The following is a 7,673-nucleotide window of genomic DNA, read 5'->3' on the forward strand; positions in this document are numbered from 1 at the left end:
GATCTAGACGCTGGAAAATACGATGGGCAGTGATTCTTTGAGGTGGTTATCGTGATAAAAAAAAAAAATTTCGATGGAGGAGAGGAAGGCGTGATATTTGGCGGCGAAGGGAAAGTGAATGAAGGTTAGCTGATTGGAGTAATCCTGATATGCCGGTATATGGTGAGTAGTTGTTATAAATAAAACGAAGGGCTCTGTTTTGGACGGATTCTAGATTGTTTGCAAGGTAGGACAGCCATGGGTGAACCATATAGATGAAGCGTATCTTAACTTCGATCTTATAAGAGTAGTATACGCTGGTCCTTTTGCGGAGTGTGTAGCAAGTTTGAGGTTACGGCACAAATATCCGAGAGAACGGTTAGTATCAGAAATAACAAAAGTTATGTGAGTAGTCCATGATAGGTCAGAGGTGAGATGAACACCCAGGTATTTACAAGATGAGCATGCTATTACTTGAGTGTTATTTAGGTAATACGGAAATGGTGTACGGCACGCGAACTGCGGGAAAATTTTAGAGATCTACATTAATTGAAGTTTAACGTCATCTGGCCATTTTTCACACAATGTATTACAGACTCAAGGTCTTCCCGGAGAGCATGATGATCATTGTATGAAAGAATGGGTCCGTAAATAACACAATCGTTGGCGAACAGGCGCACAGAAGGGGGACACCTGACGTTACGGTAGAGGTGGGAGATTTTACGTTGTTAACAGAAGAATATTGCTTACGGCTAATATGGAATTCAGAAATACACTTAACAACAGAGAAATGAATATTAATATCGTTAAGCTTTGTTAAAAGACGTTGGTGTGGTACTTTGTCGAATGCTTTGGAGAAATCAATGAAAATGGCGCCGGTCTGAATATTCGAATCGCAGCTTGAATAAAGATCAGTAAGGAAGGTGGTTAACTGGATTTCGCAAGAGTAAGATTTACAAAATCTGTTCTGATGTTCAAAAAGAAGGTTATGAGAGTCAAGAAAGTTTATTATATTTGAGTAAAGTATATGCTCCATGAGCTTAGATGGAACACTGGCGAGAGAGATGGGACGGTAATTACTTATTAGTTGGCGATCATTAGCTTTGTGAACAGGTATTACGTTAGCTATTTTCCAGACTTAACGTTGATATTTAGTTTTTTTTCACAAAAAAAAAGGTTTATGTTTTTTTTTTTTCTTAGCTTAAACACAACATGTAGTGCCTATTGACACAGTTATTGCTAAATAAGGTGATATTATGCAAGATAAGTGCATCGGTGTCGTTTTTGTGTGTTTACTTGCAATTATAGTGTCTACTTCCAGAAAATGGCGTGACAACGAGGTTGGGTAGTAGCCGCCGTCGGCGCAGTCACGAATCCCGCTACCAGAGTTTTGATTTTGAGACTTCATCCGCGCACGCCTGCAAATGTGTTTACATTGTTAAAATAAAGGCAATCACTGCGTTCCTACTTTCTCTGGGAGTCGCCGTTTCGAGCGCGAAAAGGAATGCAACGGTTGCTGAGCCTTCGCCAGAAGAGGGAACAATATTGTAAATATGCATGTTTTTCGATTTGAGTCACTTGATGTCAGCTTTGCATGAAAGTGTGCGTTCCATATTCACAACGTGCCGTTTTTAACCTTTAAAATTCCGTTTTCTGGTGTCAGGACACACACGGACGTTTAGAAAGATGAGGAGAGTTAGGAATGTCGGATGTGCAACGTCGAGCATGATATATAGTTCTGTGTTTAGTTTTACGCAGATACATGGGGGAAAATCGCAAAATAACGCGAACTAAAAAGCAATATTATTCTGTTTTGGCACAAACTACTTGTGAGCCGAAAATAGGATTGTTATAATAATAATAATAATAATAATAATAATTTTATTTGTGAAGGAAGAGCATAATCAAGGCACAGTGCAGGTTCGCCAAAGCTATCATAGATTTCTGCGGCAAAACCAGCTATGTAATTGCATAAAATAAAAGAGTCGGTTCTAGAAAAAAAAAGGCTGAATTATCACTAAGCTTTTACAGCAGTTCCAACTGCATACTGACGCTCCCCCCTCCCCTCAAAAAAAAAAAACCCATTTTAAGTCAGAAAATCATTAAAAACGAAACAAAAAACACACACACACAAAGGCACTCGCGCCACTTTTCGCCATTGTTCGCCATTGAAAGTAGTAGAAATTCTTGTCCACTTCCTGCGACACTGAAGATGTTCATAACTTGCTTTGTTGTCATAAAATAATAGTTAAAAAAACTCATAAAACAGTGAAGAAAATAATAATAATTTTATTTGCACAAACTGGAAGGGGCCCATGTGGTGGTGTGCGGCCCGGGCCAGGCAGATAGGTGAAAGCCCTTACGCAGAGCGCCTGCCAGCCCGCCACCACATGTGAAAAAACAAAACCGATATATAAAAGTGCGTAAAAAGGAAAGAAAAGAAGGGAGAAAACATAGATCACATTATGACGAGGATGCATGCCACCTGCATCCCATACATTCTGGCAAGCTCTCGTGACTCTGCCCCGTTTGACAGCAGTGAGCTACGAACACTGAGCGTAATTGTCAGTTGTCAGTCAATGTTTCAACTACCTCGTTAAATCAATGGAAAGGTCAAATGAAACTCACGTTATACGGAATCCTGCATCATTTGTCACTTGCGCAGTGGACTGCGTAAATTACTGGTCGATTTTTTGTCCTTGAGGCATAAAGTATTGAAGAGAACCACACTCGCAAAAGCTCCCAAACGCACAGTTACCGTGTCGCCAACTCCACAGCTCGCCGTAACCGCTGGTTGTACCAAACTGTACGATGGTAACCGCGCGACTGCGCGGCGTCCATTTGCGATCCATGGCCCCGTCGCGTTCGTGCGCGCGCGCAGACATTTGCCGGATTTTTGCCGATTTTTTGCCGAACTTCTTTTCTAAATTTTGGGACGTGCGGAACTTTGCCCAATCTGAAGTTCGGCAGATTCGGTCCATCACTAACTTTTACGGCGCAGATGATAGACCCCCTAGCAACGACGCTCACGCCGGATTGGCTGCTCGGCAACGCGCGGGAACTTAAATTTCAGATTCGGACAGCGCCATGTATATAACCCTCCCCCCCCCCCCCCCCCCCCCCAGGCTGCGTTCACGCCGCTTCGCGGCGACAGTGTGCGGCTGCTAATTACAAAACTATTAACCCACTTAGAGCCCCCCCCCCCCCCCCCCCCCCCCCCAATTCTACCACCGTACACGCCGCTTTGCAGCCGGCAACCCAAGCCCCGCTGTCCCCCATGCACATCCATAAATAGAGCCCCATACGATTTAGTTCAGCAATGTTTCGTCGACAACATTTTTTTTTTCAGTGTTAATCGTTAAAAAGAAATGTCGTAAATATCGCCAAATGTCTCGACAAAACAAAATGTTCGAGAAAAAAAAAAAGAAGTCCACACCGTGGATAGAACCCGGGTCTGCTACGTATGAGGCAGGTATCTCACAACTAAGTTACGCTACCGCTTCGGAAACTCGCATTACAACCACTGCTTATGATGACGGCGGCAGTGCCTATCTCCACGAACCAGCCAATCCGGCGTGAGCGCCGTTGCTAGGGTTTGTATCGCCTGCGCGTTAAAAATATGCTCAAAAGTCAATCTTTAATTCTAGAATCCAGGCGATAAGGTAAGAAAACTAGTCTCTTGGAAATGGAGCGTGCTGGTTAAGTTACGGTGTTAGAGGAGGATGGCATAGAGGACGAAAACCGGATGACACGTTTCTCTTCGTGGCGTCCGGTTTTCGACCTCTATGTTGTTCACCGTAAGAAAACTAGTTTCGCGTCCGACTTGTTGCGATCGCGCGACTCTCGTATGGGGGCATATTTGTTCGAACTGTTCCGTTTGGGCAGACACAGAAGCGCTGTTTTGTTTGACGGCGTGAGCGAGTAATAAAATCGAAAGGCTGGTCCCAGTGGTTTGTGCCTCACGTCTTACTTTGATCGTGTCACGAAAAGACCCTTGGTCACACGCCGAAAAGAAAAACATTCTGACTCTCGAACTTCGAAATTGACGTGTCTGAAATCGACGTTGAACCGCACCCCAGGCTCGGTTCCACGCGAAAAGATCCCTCCCGTTCTGAAGTTCACCGCTGACACAGGTTCCCAAAACCCACGTGTTTTTGTTTTTTTTACTTTTTTTTTTAGTTTGTTTGTTAGTTTTTGTTGAAGTTTGATCAGGACACGCATAAACCATCTGTTCATTGGCTCGCACGCACACAAAAATTAACGTCAGCAAGTAATTCTGCTATAAGATTTAAAAAAAAAAAAAAAAAAAGACGATAAATAGCTGGTTTGTGTTATGAAAACCTGCATTGCTAAAATAATTTTTTTGGCGAATATTAATTAATATTTTAATTAATCTTTATTTGCATAACAACTCGAGTGTTTCGTTCGATCAAGTATATTCACTGTCCGGAGGAGTCAGATGTGTGCATTTTTAATCGACGCGTGCGTCGCAGACGCTGTTCGTACTCGACGGCCGCCGCCGCGGCTCCTCTGCATCTTTCATTTCGCGGAGATCTGCCAAAGCAAAGTTGCCTAATCAATTGCAAAGCATTACAGCACTTCAAGAAGCCAGTGGATGCGGGAAACATAAGAGAAGACGTCTTTCATTGCGGAAGTGTTTTCGGCTCCCTGTCATGGCGGCCGGAAGTGGCCCGAATACCATATGTAGAAGTCAGACTCCTCCAAGTAAAAACTCTCCGCTTACAATCTCTAGAGTTACTAAATAAGCTAAGCTTTCAGAGTACCGCATTCTTCTTCTTTGGCACTAGAGCCACTAAATGAGCTACGCTTAGAGTATCGGCACTCCGTTCCCCGACATTGTTGTGGGCGCCGCCATTTTGGCTCGTATGCAGAGCAGACGCAACTGCCGATCGTCATGATTCAAAAGTGCGACTTCCTCGGCATTCGGTTCGGTGTTAGAAAGGTTATGTAACATTGCTTTGCTCTGCCGCGAACTGTTTGAACATTTGTGGAGAGCGGAAAAGCGCTTCCTGTGATTTCAGATAAAGCTTCAGATAACTGGCAACCATGATTTTAAGACACAATATGGCCAAGTGACGTTACTCTGAAGCGTAGCTTATTTAGTGGCACTATTTGGCACTTTGCCGGCAGTGCAGTCGCTCTATTCAACAATGTTCTGGTTCGCTGCAGCATCATTGGAGAGTGGCAGTCACGTGAGTCGCTATCATCATCATCGCGTTTTTTTTTCAACGCCACCATTTTGGGTCCAGCCACCAGCGATCCGCTGCCTGCTTCTGCCTGCTGCTGTTTTACTGTTTACTGCGCGCGCACGCTGAAGTCCGTCTCTCAGCACGCACTTCTTCCTTCTTATGTCAAGATACGAACAACACGACCTTGATTCGCTGCCACAGCTGCGGCTACGGCAACTGGCGCAGGCGACGGCTACAGCTCGGCTTGGCTCAGGCGCTCTTCCATCTGCGCGTGGACCCAAGATGGCGGCGCCTGACGCGCTTCAGACGCGTAGTTTGGGAGTTTCGGTACTCTGAAAGCGTAGCTTCATTTAGTGACTCTAACAATCCCCACACTACCATGTCCATACCCCCCTTAGCCTTCCTGATCTTACGAGCCATCACCTAGCTGAGCTAGTTACTGAAAGTCCCGTGTCTCTCACCAAGAAAAAGTCCGCCGAAATCTAAACAAAGCCCGCTCGAAATTATATTCCAATGGCCTGCCCGGCCGTCTACGCAATTCTAAATCCTTATCCAGTGGCTATTTCAAACTACCTCTACTGCGCCATGTAGACAAGACAAAAGGGCACTTAACCTTCGTAAGTCGATCAAAAACACGTCCGCTCCGCACGACCGCTGACAGTTATTACTTCGATCAAATTTACACAAAAACCAACTGAACCTGAAACGCGGACGTGGCGCGCGGCCTAACCCAGGAAAAGTCACTTACATCTTTGGAGATTAAACAACGCTTTGTCACGTGATTCCGCTAATCAAACTTCCCGGCCTACAAGGCCTGTGGGCTTTGTTGAGACCAGAGGTCGAGACTTCTTATCTGAGACCTTTGCCGGTCTCAGGTAAGGAGTTCAAATATGATAAAATCCGTGCCCTGCGATTCCATGGTTGCTCATAAAACATATCTTTGTTTGAAATGTATTTTCTTGACAACAGACTATGGAAACAACCATATTTAAACGCTTGCATTTTCTAAGGATGCACAATAATAATAATAAGAATAATAATAACACTTTATTCGCACTTTGGCGGGGTTGATACAGACGCACAGGGTCGCAAAAGGCAGTGATGCCCGTATACGAAGGCTTGCGGTCCCAACCTTGGGCCCATTATTGCACACAGACACGCGCAAAAAAGAGAGAGAGAGAGAGGGGGGGGGGAAGGTATGTCAGAGTTCATTACACGTGCTGCACAGCCTTCAGAATAGGTCCAAGGACGTGGCAATCAAGGAGAAATGTTTGTGTGAGAGTGGAGGGCAGCTGTCGCCACAGTGCTACAGCACGAGGCAACCACGAAGAACCATGATGTCTTGCTGTTCGGGTGAGGAGGGGCTGGAGGCGGGGAGCATCCACTATTGTCGGTGACAGGTCAAGAAAGAAGTGGAAGCTCCTCCCACCCCTTTCTACTTTAGTAGTGCAAAAGCTGGAGAGAAGGCGGCCTCCTCTCCACCGTTCACTCCGCTGAAGTGGAAAGGGGCGGGAGGAGCTTCCACCAGGAGCCAGGGGTCGACAAAGCAGACGGATGGTGGCTGCCTGCACCGTCGATGCAAGGGGCTGCCATGAGGCAAACCACAGCAAGCCATCTGTTGTAGCCTGTGTACAGGGTGTCACAAAAGAAAATTTACACGGTCTTTTTTACCGCAAAAATAAACTAGGCATCGCCGAACGCTCATTCTCCGCCCAAAGGTAGAGCTAGAGGTCACAACCAGATGCCAAAGTTTCAGCCCGATCCGATAACTTAATCAAAAGTTATAAGCGATTTTGTGAAAATTTCAATGGGAAAATGGCGGCCGACGGAGTTTTCAAACACATGGGGTTGTATGGCACCAGAAACCGAAAACTGGCAAAAATGGGCTCCATTTTCCCATTGAACTTTTCAGAAAATCACTTATAACTTTTGATTAAGTTATCGGATCGGGCTGAAACTTTGGCATATGGTTGTGACCTCTAGCTCTACCTTTGGGCGGAGAATGAGCGTTCGGCGATGCCTAGTTTATTTTTACGGTAAAAAAGACCGTGTAAATTTTCTTTTGTGACACCCTGTATATGAAAGGTGTGAAGCCAAAGGCGTGCTGCGGCTGTAACATGTGTAATTAATTATGACCTCTCTTTCTCCCTCTTTGTCAGTCGGGCCTTGGGATTCGTCTTATTTTTCCGTCGTCTTGCTGTGACCTTACTCTTGATCACAGTCGTGATTAGAACTCGTTGGAAAATTAAACGAATAAAATACAGTTGTAGACTTTTTTTTTTTTTACAAAATGAATTTTTTTTTTTTTTTTTTTTTGTGTGTGTGTGTGTGTGTCTAGTGCCATGCGAAAATGGAACATGTGTTTTCGACGTCCATTTTTCAGTTCGGTATCTTGGAGTCTTTGAATGAGTGGAACCGCAACGAACGAGTAGATGCATCAAACGGGGCTCGCAATTTGTTTCGTTCTGGAGGGCTACTATTCGT

The sequence above is a fragment of the Ixodes scapularis genome, unplaced genomic scaffold, assembly GCF_016920785.2.
Source record: "Ixodes scapularis isolate PalLabHiFi unplaced genomic scaffold, ASM1692078v2 PGA_scaffold3__209_contigs__length_174095766, whole genome shotgun sequence".
NCBI lineage: Eukaryota > Metazoa > Arthropoda > Arachnida > Ixodida > Ixodidae > Ixodes > Ixodes scapularis.